The sequence below is a fragment of the Mustela lutreola genome, chromosome X (genome assembly GCF_030435805.1).
Source record: "Mustela lutreola isolate mMusLut2 chromosome X, mMusLut2.pri, whole genome shotgun sequence".
In the NCBI taxonomy this organism is placed as follows: Eukaryota; Metazoa; Chordata; class Mammalia; order Carnivora; family Mustelidae; genus Mustela; species Mustela lutreola.
Genome location: NC_081308.1, coordinates 15,740,266 through 15,755,805, shown reverse-complemented (window position 1 = coordinate 15,755,805; position 15,540 = coordinate 15,740,266). Strand labels below are relative to the sequence as shown.

Sequence of the window (15,540 nt, the reverse complement as noted above, 5' to 3'; positions counted from 1 at the left end):
TGAGCTCCAGCATCCAGGATCCCAGGATCCCGGGATTCCGGGATCCCAGGATCGCAGGACCTGGAACGCCTCGTGCATAGCTCCTTCCTCAGCGGACTGGCAGCAGAGAGCGCATGCGCCATGGACAGAGAGGCACAGGTGGGAACGGCCGGCAGAGGGCGCAGGCGCTCTGGCCGGAGCTGTCCAGGCGGGGCACCCTCGCTGCGAAGGAGTAGAGAGCACGGGTCGGTGGGAGAGCCGGCCAGCGCGAGGCCGCGGACGCAGGCGGGGCCAGAGCGGGGGCGGGGCGAGGCGGTTCCGGAAGGAAGTGGTTCCGGGTCCCGTGGCCCGGCGGTGGTAGCTGTGGTACCTCTGCTGTGGGAGGCGGCGGCCCTGCGAGGGGCGAGGCCCGAGGGGCTGGCGGCCGGGCTGGCGGCGGCGGCCGAGCTGCCGGCGGCGGCGGGGACTTCCCGGCCGGGTGAGCGGCCCCGGGGGGGCGGGCGGGGCGAGGAGGCCCCGGCCCGCAGGGAGGGCGTGTCCGTCGTCTGGGAGGGGCGGTGTCCAGGAGACGGGTGGGACGGCGGGTGGGGCGGTGGGGAGGATGCGGAGGCTAGTCTGGGACTCTCCGGGGATCGCCCCCTCCCACTGCCTCGGGCCACTGGCGCAGCGACCCGGGCACCTGCTGCCGTGGCTCTGATCCTTCCCCGTCGTCCGGCAGGCTGCGGCCCCGACGGTTCGGAGCGACTTTTATGGGGACAGGGGGATGGTGTTCAGGGACCGTGCCCTTGTCCCTGAGGCGAACCCGGACGCGTAGCCTGCGGGACCCGAGCCGTGGAGACCCTGCTTTGTCCTCCGGAGGCTCTTGCCGCTCAGCGGCGTCTTCTTCTGGTAATGTCCAGAATGAGTCGCGAAGGATGCTCTTTATCTTGTGTTGCAAAGTAAAACTTGTGTTTTTAGAAACGTTATCTTGAAAATTGGCGCATCTCCTTGCGCTTTTCTAAGGTGTATTAGGAAACTGGGCCGGTCACTGTCAGGATTGTCCTGTCGGTAAGTCAGGAAGAAAAGAAATGGGAGAGAAACTTATTCTCCCAAATATTTTCCTGCCAAGGGGCTTTTTCAGTTGCCTCCTATGTGATTGCTTTTCTTTTCTGGAGCAAAGTAAAAACTACAGAAATCAGGAAGGTCTGTCTGACTTCTGGCCCAGCAACCCTTTTAGCATTTTTCTGAATGAGAACTGGGATGAATGAGACTGGAATTTGGAAAGGAAGATTTTGGTGGGGATTCCTAATGAGAGCTTTAATTTTCAATAGTATTTTGTTATGATATGGTAATGTTTATTAAATGTTATTTTTTAACGGTACTTTTAAAATGGCTACTAAAACGTTCTTTTGAAAGCCCCCTGCTGTTGTTTCACAGCCCCCTTTAAAGATCTTTAAAATATTTATATATAGAAACATTTTGTAACATTTTTACTTACAAAATTTCTAAAATATGCAAAACCATGATGAAGAAGATACACTGTTTCACCAATCCAAGTAACCATTATGAATATGGTTACTGTATATACATCTCCATTCTCTTTCTGTGCAGAGATGAATGTATGGATTTTTCTAAAGTGGCTTCTGTTTTGTAACCATTTTTCTTTCTGACTTCAGAACATGCCATTACATGGCTCTAATAATTTATTTAGTTGGTTATTCCATTTTTCACTAAATACGTTGTTGAAAAAGTGTAAAATCTGTACACCCATCATTACTTCTTAGTGTACATTCCTAGATGATCGAATTGTTGGGTTTGTTTTTTTAAAATGTAAATTGCTCAGTTTCCCTCTGGAAAGGATGTGCTATTTTGCACTCCCACCAACAATCTGTGAGTGTCTTTTTCTACACCCTAGCAAAAGGCAACATTTAAAGGATTTCTACAGGATCACTTTTGGACCATTTCTGTTCTTCTCTCCACCCAAGTACCATTATCATTCTCTCGCTATCACTTTTTTTTTTAATTTGTTGATAGCAATTCAGTTTCTCATCTTTTATTACACTTTTCCAGTTTAGTAAAGACATGTTATCCATTTGAGGAGGCGTCATAGAGTGAACAAGAGATCTGAATTCAGGACTTCCTTGAATTCTGGTATCTCCGATTCCTTGAACAAATCACGTAGCTTTTCTAAGGGACAATTTCCTCAACTCCAAAGTAGATACTATAGTACATTGACTTTATCTTTTTTATAGGGTGGTTATTTAAGGGTCAGATGGGACATTTACAGAAAGTACATTTAAGCAGACTTTGTCTTGTTGCCAATTATTGCCATATTGTAAAAATTTCAGAATGCAAGAGCATCTTGATTCTTTAAAGTAAATTTCTGAATTTAAAAAAGCCATTCTGATACTTTGCCCCATGCTCTTTCACTTCTTAAATTTGAAGTTTTAAAAAATTCTGTTCTAGATTATATTCAGAATGCTATCAGGGTTATGAAATTAGGTGAATGAATGAATCTGCACAAATACTGGAGGAGCCAATATTGAAAGGCACTACATGTGAAGCCGAGGAGGACAAATATAAAGCTAAATAAAACACAATCCTTGAGACCATGATAAATAAAACATAGTCTTTGTGCCCTACAGCTACAGAATGTTCAGGCAGCTAGAGGGCAGAAAAGCTGCTTTCCAAATTTAGATGGCAATTTTAGATGTGATTCAGGATGTCAACTATTCTCAAGTGTCCTAAAGTCCAATTCTGCTGACGGAGCATCTGCACAAATGACCACGCAGTCTCTTCAGGGTCATCTTTCCAGAGGTAGGAATTGTGAGTTGGGGAAGTGTTAGTATTTGAGTCTGAGAATCTGGATTATGGTTTCAGGTCCTTTACCTGGGGCAGTGTGGTTAGCTTTTTTTGAGGCTTGTTTTTTGTTTTGTTTTGTTTTGTTTTTTTCCACCTATGAAATGGAAGCTAACTCCAGCTTCCTCAGAGTTTGTTGTGAGGATTAAATGAGATATTATTTGCAAGACACTTAGTGGACCAGGAAGTACTAGCACTCCTGTAGTCCTTCTTAACCACTGAAAACTTAGCATCTTGAGGAAAGAAACTAGGTCTCTTGCAGCTTTGAGTGCCTCCCCACTACTAGCCATTGGCATTTAGTAATGTTTGCTATATTAACATAAAATATGACTGCTGAGAAAAATTTAGTGTGGACCATTGACGAAGGTAATATGTAAATGTGGGATAGTGAGAGAAATTGACTACATTATTTGGAGTTTTATTAAGGAATCAAAGGAAACACTGAACTGATTGGACCCAGGTTCATCTTTACTGTGACTGTCCTTCTATATTATATCACCAGTGCCAGAAACATAGTCCCTCCCTACCAGCAAAAAACCTACTTCCTAGACCCCTGTCACCCAGCCACAGCCCACTTTCTTCCTCCTTTTCCATTCGGCCTGTTAGAAGAATTGGGGTTTTTGGTTGTTGGTGTTTTAAGATTTTATTTTTATATAGTCTCTGCACCTAATATGGCACTTGGCAACCCTGAAATCAAGAGTTGCATGGTGCACCGACTGAGCCAGTAAGATGCCCCTCGAAGGAGTCATTAATAATTAGCTTTCTTAAGTCTCCTTACCCTCCACTTAGTCCTGAAGCCACGTGTTCACATTTTTTGTTCTTTTTTTGGACCTCTGTGCAGCTTTTGTCATGAAAGTCCCCTTTCTTGAAATATTCTTTAGCTTATGAGATTCTGTGTTCTAAGGTTCCCTCCTTCCTCAGAGGATGACGTGCTTTCTCTGTCTCCTTGGCTGGTTCGTCTTCTCGGAAAGGTTGATGTTCCTATAGGCTTAATCCTTCTCATGATACACCAGGTCTGGAATGATTTATAGAGCAGTGAGGCCGTCTGGTGTTTGAAGGTTTGGTAGAATTCTCCTGTGAAACCATATGGGCCTGATGGTTTTTCAGGGATATTTCCTAAATAACTTTATTTCTTCTATGAAAATTGGTCTGTTTAAGCTTTCCTTTTTTTTTTTCTTTCTTTTTTGTTAGCTGTAAAAACTAGGGTTTATTCATTTAATTATTTTTTGGTTTCGGGAATAGAATTTAGTGATTTATTGCTTACATACAACACCCAGCGTTCATGCCAGCAATGCACTCCTTACTCCCCATCACTCATTTAGCCCATTCTCCATGAACTTCCTTCCATCAACCTTCAGTTTGTTCTCTGTCCTTAAGCGTTTCTTATGGTTTCCTTGCCTCTCTCTCTCTCTTTTCTTTTTTTCTCCTCCCTATATATTCATCTGTTTTGTTTCCTAAGTTCCACATATGAGTGAAATCTTATGGTATTTGTCTTTCTCTGATCGGCTTATTTTGCTTAGCTGTTTAAGCTTTCTGACTCTGGGGGTCAAATTTGGTAGTTTTTGTTTTTCTAGCAAATTATCTCTATCATCTGGTTTTTCAAATTTATTAAGTGGAGAGCTACACAGTAATCTCTCATGATTTAAAAAACTTTCTTCTTGGGGTGCCTGGGTGGCTCAGTGGGTTAAGCCGCTGCCTTCGGCTCAGGTCATGATCTCAGGGATCGAGTCCCGTATCGGGCTCTCTGCTCAGCAGGGAGCCTGCTTCCTTCTCTCTTTCTCTGTCTGCCTCTCAGTGTACTTGTGATTTCTCTCTGTCAAATAAATAAATAAAATCTTTAAAAAAAAAAACTTTCTTCTATTTCACTGGTTGCTTTCTCCCTCATTCTTATTTTTCTATATTTGTGTTTTCCCCTTTTTCTTAATCACATTATATAGGGGTTTATCTACTTTAGTTTTTTTTTAAAAACTACAGAATTTTATATTATTACTCAGATCTAGTTTTCCATTTTCTGCCTCATTCTCTCCCTCTGTTTTTATCTTTATTATTTCCTTCCTTGTGCTTTCTTTTGGTTTGGTTTACCTTGTTATTTTTTTTAGGTTTTTTAACCTTGGAAATGAATTTATTTCTATTATTTCGTTTTTATTGATAAATTTATTTAGAGCAAGAAATTTTCCTTTGATCACTGCTTTAAATGTATCCCATAGAATGTGATATGTAGTGTTCTCATTGTCATTATTTCTTTTTTTTTAAGATTTTATTTATTTATTTGACAGAGAGAGATCACAAGTAGGCAGAGAGGCAGGCAGAGAGAGAGAGAGGGAAGCAGGCTCCCTGCTGAGCAGAGAGCCCGATGCAGGACTCGATCCCAGGACCCTGAGATCATGACCTGAGCCGAAGGCAGCAGCTTAACCCACTGAGCCACCCAGGCACCCCGACATTGTCATTATTTCTTTAAAAATCTATAATTTAACTTATAAGATACTCAGTTATTTAATAGGAAGTTTTAAAATTTCTAGGTGAAAGAGCTTTTCTGTTATTTTTATTAGTAAATTCTAGTTTCATTACATTATGATCAGAGGATATTTGTAATACTTCTGTTTCATGGCAGTTGCTGATGTTTCTTTGTGATGTAATATATGAGTACTTTGGTGACTATGGCATGGGCATGAGATAAGAATGTATATTCTCTAGTATCAGAGTGTAGAGTTTGGTAAATATCCTTAAGATTTACTCTATTAGGTGCGCCTGGGTGGCTCAGTGGGTTAAAGCCTCTGTCTTTGGCTCTGGTCCTGAACCCAGGGTCCTGGGATTGAGCCCAGCATTGGGCTCTCTGCTTGGCAGGGAGCCTGCTTCCTCCTCTCTGCCTGCCTCTCTGCCTACTTGTGATCTCTGTCAAATAAATTAATTATGCTGTTTAGATCTTCTGTCTCCTTATTTTTGGACCACTGAATTGTCTCATATACCACTCAGAGTACATAAAGTCTCCTGTGTTTCTCTGTCTCCTTGCATCTCAAGTAGTTTTTGTTTCATAAAGGTGGTTGTTGTGGTATATTCATGTGAATATGTGTATTCACATATGTCTAAGTCATGGATTGTGGCTTTCAGCATTAAAAAGTGTCTCTCTCTCTCTTTTTTCTTTTCTTTTCTTTTTTTTTTTTCTTTTGGTCATGATGAATGCTTTAGGACTTGAATTCTTTGCCTGATTCCAGAAATGGGACTCTGCTCTCTTTTTGTTACCAGCTGTTTTAGATGTGTCTTGTGTAGCATCTTGAGTTTTGTTCTGCAAGCCAAATGGAAACTTTTTATTTTATTTGGCCAGTTAAACCCATTCCCATTTACTATTAGGACTGATATATTTGGCCTCAACTCTATCAGAATATTTTGTTATATTTACTCTCTCTTTAGCTATGAGATGTGGTTTTTGCTCTTTTATTTAAAAAATTGAAGGGTGGTATTTAGGAAGGCTTGTATTTTTGTCCTTATGGTTGACCTTTGTTCTTAAACCTTTATAATGCCCTTGCCCCCTTGGTTGTTTATTTAAACTTGTGTGTGTGTGTGAAAAAAAAAATACACCGTATTCATGAAATCATAGTAAGTTAATGATAGGCAACAGTAAGATTCCTTATCTACTTCCGGCTTCTCCTTATTGAAAAACTGACGGTAACACCAACCCCTGTAGCCAAGAGCATTAGTCCACCCTCTGGTCTTCTCAGGTGTGGCTTCCTCAGATTTGCTGGTCAGCCTCTTCTTCTGCAGGCTCTGACTCTGTCTAGTTCTGTGCTGAGATTGTGGCTTCTTTGTTGCGAAGGCTTCCCTGGGGAATTCTTTGCATTTGTAAATGCTGGGTTCCTATTTAGTATGAAATTTTTGTTAGTTGATTTTTTTTTCTTTCTTTCTTTTTTTTTTGGTAACCTCTTTACTGAGATGTAATTTACATACCACACGATTCACCCATTGAAAAGTGCGCAGTTCATTGTTTTTTGGTAAATGCAGAGTTGTGCAGCCATCACCAGGGTCCAGTTGTTTTTTTTTTAATTTTGAAACCACACGGATAATATGAAGTATCACTTCAGAGTCCAGTTTTAAAACATATTCATTGGGGCACCTGGGTGGCTCAGTGGGTTGAGCCTCTGCCTTCAGCTCAGGTCATGATCTCAGGGTCCTGGGATTGAGCCCCACATCTGCATAGGGCTCTCTGCTCGGTGGGGAGCCTGCTTCCCCCTCCCCTCTGCCTGCCTCTCTGCCTACGTGTGATCTCTGTCAAATAAATAAATAAAATCCTAAAAAAAAAAAAAAAGTATTCATCATCCCCCAAAGAAATCCTGTGTCTTTTCTCCCCAGTACCCCACCCCCACTCCAGCCAGGCAACCACCAGTCTACTGTCTGTTTCGGTGGATTTGCTTACTCTGAATCTTTCATATAAATGGAATCATATAATATGTGGTCTTTTGTAACTCGCCTCCTTCCCTTAGCATAACGATTTTAAGACTCATTCCTGTTTGACCATGTGTTAGTATTTCATTCCTCTTTATGGCCAAATAATGTTCATTTGTATGGATATAGCACATTTTGTTTATTCACTTATCTCTAAATGGGCAGTGGAATTGTTTCTACTTTTTAACTATTATGACTAATGCTGCTATGAATATTTGTGTACAAGTTTTTGTGTGGACATATATTTTTATTTCTCTTGGTTATATATGTAGGAGTAGAATTGTTGAGTCATATGGTAACTCTGTTTAGTTTTTTTTTCCCCAAGATTTATTTATTTAGTTTTGAGAGAGAGAGAAAGCATGAGTGGGAGGGGCAGAGGGAGAGGGAGAGAGAATCCCAAGCAGACTCTGCACTGAGCGTGGAGCCTTCCACGGGGCTTGATCTCATGACCCTGAGCTTGCGACCTGAGCCCAACCAAGAGTTGGACACCCACCTGACTGCATCCCTGTGTAATTTTTTTAAAGATTTGTGTTTTTTTTAGATTTTATTTGTTTATTTGAGAGAGAGAGAGGGAGGGAGAGGCTAGAGAGCATGAGTTGGGGGAGGAGGAGAGGGAAAGGGACAAGCTGACTCAGTGCTGAGCGTGGAGCCCAACGCAAGGATCTATCCCACGACCCTGAGATCACGATGTGAGCTGAAACCAAGAGTTGGATGCTCAGCTGACTGGGCCACCCAGATGCCCCTCTGTGTTTAATTTTTTAAGGAACTGCCAGACTGTTTTCCCAAGCTGTTGCATCATTGACATTCCTCCCAGCAATGTATGAGGTTTCCCTTATCTCTCCATCTTTTCAGCACTTGTTATAGATACCTAGTTGGTGTGAAGTGGTATCTCATGATTTTGATTTGTATCTCCCTAATGATTAATGATGTTGAACATCTTTTTATGTGCTTATTGGGCATCTGTATACCTTCTCTGGAGAAACAGTGATTCAGCTCCTTTGCCCATTTCTTAATTGGGTTGTCTTTTATTATTGAATTATAAGAGGTTTTTTTGGTATGTTCTAGAAACAGTCCTCTATCAGATATGATTTACAAAAACTTTTCTCCCATTCTGTGTGTTTCCTTTTTGCTTTTTTCTCCCCTTTTTTGCTTTTTTGATAATATCCTTTACAGTGTAAGTGTCTTATATTTTGAAGATGCCTGATTTATCCATTTTTTCTCCTGTTGCCTGTATTTTTAATGTAATATCTGATCCAGGGTCACAAAGATTATTTACCTTCACGTTTTCCTGTTAGAGTATTAGTGCTCACATTTAGGTCTTTGATCCATTTTCAGTTAATTTTTTTAAAGATTTTATTTATTAATTTGACAGAGAGAAATTACAAGTAGATGGAGAGGCAGGCAGAGAGAGAGAGATAGGGAAGCAGGCTCCCTGCTAAGCAGAGAGCCCGACACGGGACTCGATCCCAGGACCCTGAGATCATGACCTGAGCCGAAGGCAGCGGCTTAACCCACTGAGCCACCCAGGCACCCCATTTTCAGTTAATTTTTGTATATGGTGTGAGGTAGGGTTGAACTTTATTGTTTTGCTTGTGGATATGCAGTTGTCCCAGCACTGCGTGTTGATTTCTCTAACCTCTTAATATCTGACTTATCAGTTTTCCCCCCTCAGTATGCTTTAAAGCCATCTATTGCCTATACAACATTGAACGTCTACCATTATTTTCTTTTCCTGTCTCTTCTCCCACTTTTTAGTTGTAGTTTTTCTACTTTGTCACAGTGTGCCACAATTTTACATCAGTCTTTTACCTTCAACCTCCTCTTTCTTTTAATGTCTTATATGTACATTTACTTACTTTTTAATGCTCATCATTGGTCCTTTACTGACATTTTTTCCCTCATAATTTGATTGGATGAAACTCATCCTCTGTCTAGTAGATTTTTCAGGACTAGTTAAGTACAGAAATTCCCTATGTTCTTATATGCTGAAAACTTTTTTATTTACCTTTGATATTTGAAGGACAGCTTGACTGATTAAAAAAGTCCTTGGTTCACACTTACTTTCACTGATTTTATTTTTTTATACTAAATGGCAACCCATTGTTACCTTGCTTTGTATGTTAGTTTTGAAATATCTGATGCTAGTCTACTTCTTTTGGATTTATAAGTTATTTATTCTTTTTACCTTGAGGTCTTAAGGACTTTATCTTTTTAAAAAGATTTTGTTTATTTGAGAGTGTGAGAGCACAAGTGAGGGGAGGGGCAGAGGGAAAGAGACTCTCAAGCAGACTCTGCCCAGCACAGAGCCCTTTGCAGGGCTTGATCCCATGATTCTGGGAACATAACAGGGGCTGAAACCAAGAGTCAGATGCTTAAGGGGCTGAGCTGCCCAGGCAACCTGAGGTTTTTTGTCTTTGAAATCAAATAGTTTTTACTAGGCTATGTTTCAGAGTTGATTGTTTTAGGCTAATTTTCCCAAGTATCTGGTGTGCCCTTCATTGTATAGATTCAGGTACTTTTTCATTTCTGAAAAGTTTTCTTTTTCTTTCCTCCTTCCTTCTTTTCTTTCTTTCGTCCTTCCTTCCTTCCTTCCTTCCTTTTGAGATCGAGAGAGAGAGAAAGAGAGAGCATGAGCAATGGGGGGGGGGGAGAGGGAGGGAGAGAGAATCTTAAGCAAACTCCATGCCCAGCATGGGGCTCAATCTCAACCCTGAGATTATGATCTGAGCCAGTATCAAGAGTCGGATGCTTAAGAGACTGACCACCTAGTTGCCCCTGGAAAGTTTTCCTGAATTTTAGTTTAAATATTTGTTTATTTCCATTGTTCTGTTATTCGTCTCAGAGCCTACAGTAATACAAATATTATTCCTTCTTTACCTGTCTTCTAGTTCTACTACTTTTACTCTGACTCAGTCTCTGTCTCACTCACTCACTCACTTACTCACTCATCATTTTCTTTCTTTCTTTTTTTTTTCCTGCTTTTCTTCAATGTCCCTTAGTATATTTTCATTTGAGTTTATTCTCCCTTGGACACCTTGTAATTAATTTATCTTCACTTCTGAGATAAGTTAGTCTTTTTTCCTCCCATTTTTTTCTCTGAGTTCAGTTAACTTTTTCTTCTGTCATTTCACTCTATTTTTTTTTTAAAGATTTTATTTATTTATTTGACAGAGAAAGATCACAAGTAGATGGAGAGGCAGGCAGAGAGAGAGGAGGAAGCAGGCTCCCTGCCGAGCAGAGAGCCCGATGCGGGGCTCGATCCCAGGACCCTGGGACTGTGACCTGAGCCGAAGGCAGAGGCTTTAACCCACTGAGCCACCCAGGTGCCCCATTTCACTCTATTTTTTTAAAATTTATTTCTGTTCTTAGTTTTTAAGTTTCTGATTCATGGTGAGATTTTTATAAAATATATTCTTAAATGCTTTTGGAGATACTTAATTCTACTTGGAGTATAGACTTAGAGTTTTCTTCTGCTTCCTTTTTTTTCAGGGGGGAGTTTTCCTCAGTTGAGGGATTCTCTTTTTTAACTTTCTTGTAAACACATGGAAATCATTAGACTTTAAAAATTATGCAAGTCTCATGACTGTGAAATGATATCTTACTGCTTTAATTTTATCTTCCTGGTTAGGTATGGTTGAGTATCTTTTCAGTTTATTGGACATTTATGTTTCCTTTTTATTATAAACTCAGAGGATAGAGCTGCTATTTATTGAAGTGGGACAGAGACCAAAGGAGAAGCAGATTCCAGAGGAAGGTCAGGAGTTTGCTCTTGGAATGTTTACAGAATCCAGCAGGTTGTTGGATATGTAGGACTGCGGTACAGAGGATAGGTGAGGGCTGGAGATACAAATTTGGGTGGTGTTAGTTTATAAAGAGTATTTAAAGCCATGAGACTAAATGAGAGTGTAGACTGTGGGAAAAGTGTAGACAGTGAGAGATCCAAAGACTGAAGTCACTATTTAGAGGACAGCTGGCTTCACTATGTAGGGGTTAGAGTGGTGAAGGGGGAGATGAAGAGAAACCAGCAAAGGAGACAGAAGGAATTGTTAGAGGTAGGAGGAAAACCAGGAAAGTATAGTATTCTGCAATTCAAGTGAAGAAAATGTTTTTGGAAGGAAGGTATGATTGACTGGCAAGTGCTACTGGTAGGTCCAGGATAAGGAGGAGAAATAGCCATTGGGTTTCGTGGCATGGATTTGATTAGTGTTCTTGACTAGAGCAGTGTGGTGCAATGGTGGCTTAGAAGGCCAGATTGGTGAGGGGTCAAGCAAGAATCGGAGAGAATGATTATGGTGTACAGGCAGCCCTTTGAGGAGTATATGTTGGTTATAAATGGAGAAAGAAGGTGCTAGATAGACCCCGGAGGGTGTGGTTCTGGAGAGTTGGCGAGCTTCACAAGAGGAAGTCTGTGTGGTGATGGGAAGGGTCTACTGACCAGGGGGAAATGTTGTGGGAGGAAGAAGAGAATTGCTGGAGCTGGGTCTTTCACTTGAGTCAGGGGATGTGTCCAATGCTGTCCTGGTAGAACTGGCCTCTTCTGGCACCAGCACCTTCTTCAATATCTTCCCGGGAGTATAGGTCCTTGCTGTCTACTTATCTTGCTGCATTTAAAGGCAGAGGGGTTCATTTACTGCCCCTGGGCCTGTACAGTTCACCTGGAAGTAGCAGCAAAAACAAATTTATCTATTGTCACTGACATCCCCTTCTCCCTGGTCACAAACCCTGCTGGTGTTTCAGTCTTTTCTCTCTTTGCATCCTGAAGCTGGTTCCTTTTATTAATTTTGTTAGTCACAAGTAAATTACTTTATTTATTTTACTTTTTAAAAAGGTTTTATTTATTTATTTGACACAGAGAGATCACAAGTAGGCAGAGAGGTAGGCAGAGAGAGAGGAAGAAGCAGGCTCCCCACTGAGCAGAGAGCCCCATGTGGGGCTCGATCCCAGGACCCTGGGATCATGACCCGAGCCAAAGGCAGAGGCCTCAACCCACCAAGCCACCCAGGTGCTTACTTTAAATCAGAGATTGCCAAGCTTTATCTGTAAAGGACCAGATAGTAAACATTTTAGGCTTTGTGCTCCACAGACAGTTTCTGTTACATATTCTCCTCCTCCTCCTCCTCCTCCACCACCTCCAACAACAACAACAACCCTTTAAAAATGTAAAACCACTCTTAGTTTTTTATTGTATCGTTTTAAATGAACTATCCTCCTCTTTTATCCATTAAGCCCCTGAGCCAGTACTTTTCATTATTAGCTGATGTGCACTAAGCAATTGCAAACAGAGTTAACTTTTTAAAAAATTTTTATTGAGATGTAATTTGCAGGTTTAAAGTGTGCAGTTCAGTGGGTTTTAGTATGTTCACAGAGTTGTGCAACCATCTTCATAACATTTGATCTAATTTCAGAGTGTTTTTATCGCCCCAAAGCTAACTTTTTTATAGCTTTGAGGTGTAATTTATATGCAATAAAATTCACCCATTTTCAAGTGAATAGTATGAATTTTAATAAAGCTAGTTTTAGGGGCGCCTGGGTGGCTCAGTGGGTTAAGCCGCTGCCTTCAGCTCAGGTCATGATCTCAGGGTCCTGGGATCGAGTCCCGCATCGGGCTCTCTGCTCAGCAGGGAGCCTGCTTCCTCCTCTCTCTCTCTGCCTGCCTCTCTGCCTACTTGTGATCTCTCTCTGTCAAATAAATAAATAAAATCTTTAAAAAAAAAAAAAAGCTAGTTTTAATATATTGAAGGAAAATATTCTGAGTAATACTTTTTAAAAAGACTTTATTTATTTATTTATTTATTTATTGGTGGGGGGAGGAGCAGAAGGAGAGGAAGAAGCAGTCTCCCCACTGAGCATGGAGCCTGATGAGAGGCTCAGTTGCAGAACCCTGGGTTCATGACCCAAGCGGAAGACAGGTGCCCAACTGACTGAGCCACCCAGGAGCCCCTGAGTAATACTTTTTTCAGTCACACAGTTAGTAAATCTTATTTTCTCTCAAGTCATCCCCACCTTTTCCTTTAAGCCAGCAGTTCTGTATTCCTTGAACCAACAGCATCTGTATCACTTGGGAACTTGATAGAAGTCAGTCCCGCCTTTGGGGTAGGGTCCAGCAGTGTGTGTTTTAACAAGCCTTTCAGGTGATTCTGTTGCACACTGAAGTTTGAGAGCCACTACTCTGAAGGCTATTGTTGTGTGGATTTGCTGGGCGATGGGATATGAGTATGTTCAACTTTAAATGGGTATTGTCAGCTCGTTGCGAACTGGTTAATACTCATGTACACTCCCTAGCAGTGTATGAGAGTCCCCATTGTTCCACATCTTATGACCACAGGTCATGAGAGTTTTGTGTTCTGTGATAGGTTGTTTGGAGTCTTGCTTATTGAAACAAACAGAGTTATTTAAACAAATAATCACAATGTATTTAAGTAATCTCAGAATAAGCCCAGAGTTCCCAAGAAAAAAACGGGGGGAAAATAAGATAGTCAAGGAACGAATCCTTGGGGAGATAATGGTGGAACAGTCCTGAAAGAACAGAGATTTGTCAAGTAGAATGAGAGAAGGCCATCTGTGTGGTAGGGGGAGCCTGGCCTGATCAGGGAAAAGCAAGTGGTGTGGTGTGAAGGACTAGTAGGGTATTTGGAAGAAAAGACATACATAAGGTTGGGAGAAAGATAGGAAGTGACGAGATATATATGTTTTTTAAAGATTTTATTTATTTATTTGAGAGAGAGAAAGAGAGAGAGAGAGCATGCTCGCACACGAGCTTGGGGAGAGCCAGAGGGAGAGGGAGAAGCAGACTCCCTGCTAATCAGGGGCCTGACGCAGGGCTCCATCCCAGGACCCTGGGATCATGACCTGAGCCAAAGTCAGAAGCTTAACCGACTGAGCCACCGGGCGCCCCTAGATATATATGTTTTAAATTTGTACTCTTTTATTCATTCTGGCCATTAGGGTTATAACTAGTTTGGGTGTTCTTTTTTTTTCTTTCCTATTATAAATAAAGCGAATATTAAATATCTTAGTATATATAGCTGATTTTTTCCTTTTCAATTATTATCTTAGAGTAATAAGTTTAAACTGAAATTATTAGATTAAAGGGAAGTAGGCTTGATTAGTTTCATAATTTCTTACATATTTCAAGATTATCCATCATTACGGAAATAGGGAAATCAAAACCATGAAGTACCACTTCAACCCACTACAATGGCTATTATCAGAAAGGCAGACAATAGCAAATGTTGCTGAGGATGTGGAAAAATGGGAATCCTCATACATTGCTGGGGGGAATATAAAATGATATAGCTCCTTTGGAAGAGTTTTGCAGTGTCTCTAAACATAAGGGCCCCTGGATGGCTCAGTTGGTTAAGCATCTGACTTATGATCTCAGCTCAGGTATTGATCTCAGGGTCACGAGATCAAGCTCCACATTGGGCTTCATGCTGGGTATGGTGCCTACTTAAATAATAATAATAATAACAATAATAATAATAAAAGTTAAATATAGTTATCATATGACTCAGCAAGTCCACTACTAAGGTATATACCCAAGAGAAATAGAAACATATGTCCACACAAAAAAGGATACACACATGTTCATAGCAGCATTATTCATAATAACCAAAACTATAGAAATAACCCAAATGTCCACTGGGAGAGGAATAAATAAATAAAATGTGTCATAAAAAGAATGAAGTACTGATACATGGTAAAACAGGGATGACCCTTGAAAACGTTATGGTAAGGGAAAGAAACCAGTTACTAAATATATATGAAAGGTCCAGAATAGGCAAATCCATAGAACAGGAAAGTAGATGAGTGGTTGTCAGGGGCTGATCACAGGAGGGAAGGAATGGGGAGCAACTGCTAATGGGGTTTCTTTTAAAGGAGAAAAAATGTTCTAAAATTAGATTGTGGTACTGGTTGTACATCTCTGTGAATACACTAAAAAACATTGAATTGCACCCTTAAATGAGTGTATTCTATGGTATGTGAATTATATCTCAAAAAAACTGTTTTTCAAAAAAATAAAAAATAAAAATATAAAATGAAGGGGTACGTGGCTGATTTAGTAGAGTGTGCAACTTCTGATCTTGGGGTCATGAGTTCAAGCCCCACATTGGCCATATAGCTTACTTAAAAAAATAAAAATAAAACAGATGAATAAAATGGGGAAAATATATTATCTTCCAGAAAAATTATGCTTTTTCATCAATGCCAGCAATATTTGGTGTCATCCCCCCTCACCAACCTTGGGATTTTAATTTGTGTTCAGCTTCAGAGGTATGAACTGAT

At 40.8% G+C, this 15,540-nt stretch overlaps 1 protein-coding gene across 9 annotated transcripts in view; it reads left to right on the top strand.

The window, feature by feature from the left end:
• The first annotated feature begins 297 nt into the window (after positions 1-297).
• Positions 298-15,540, top strand: part of BCLAF3 (BCLAF1 and THRAP3 family member 3) — a 59,111-nt gene continuing 43,868 nt past the window's right edge. For 3 of the 9 annotated variants that reach the window (XR_009349845.1, XR_009349847.1, XR_009349846.1), the window contains exon 1: positions 298-457. The gene's annotated coding sequence lies outside the window, so the exon portion shown is untranslated. Of the gene's footprint in view, positions 458-596; positions 868-15,540 lie in introns of those variants that run through there. The other 6 variants (XM_059156960.1, XM_059156961.1, XM_059156962.1 and 3 more) reach the window with 4 other exon arrangements.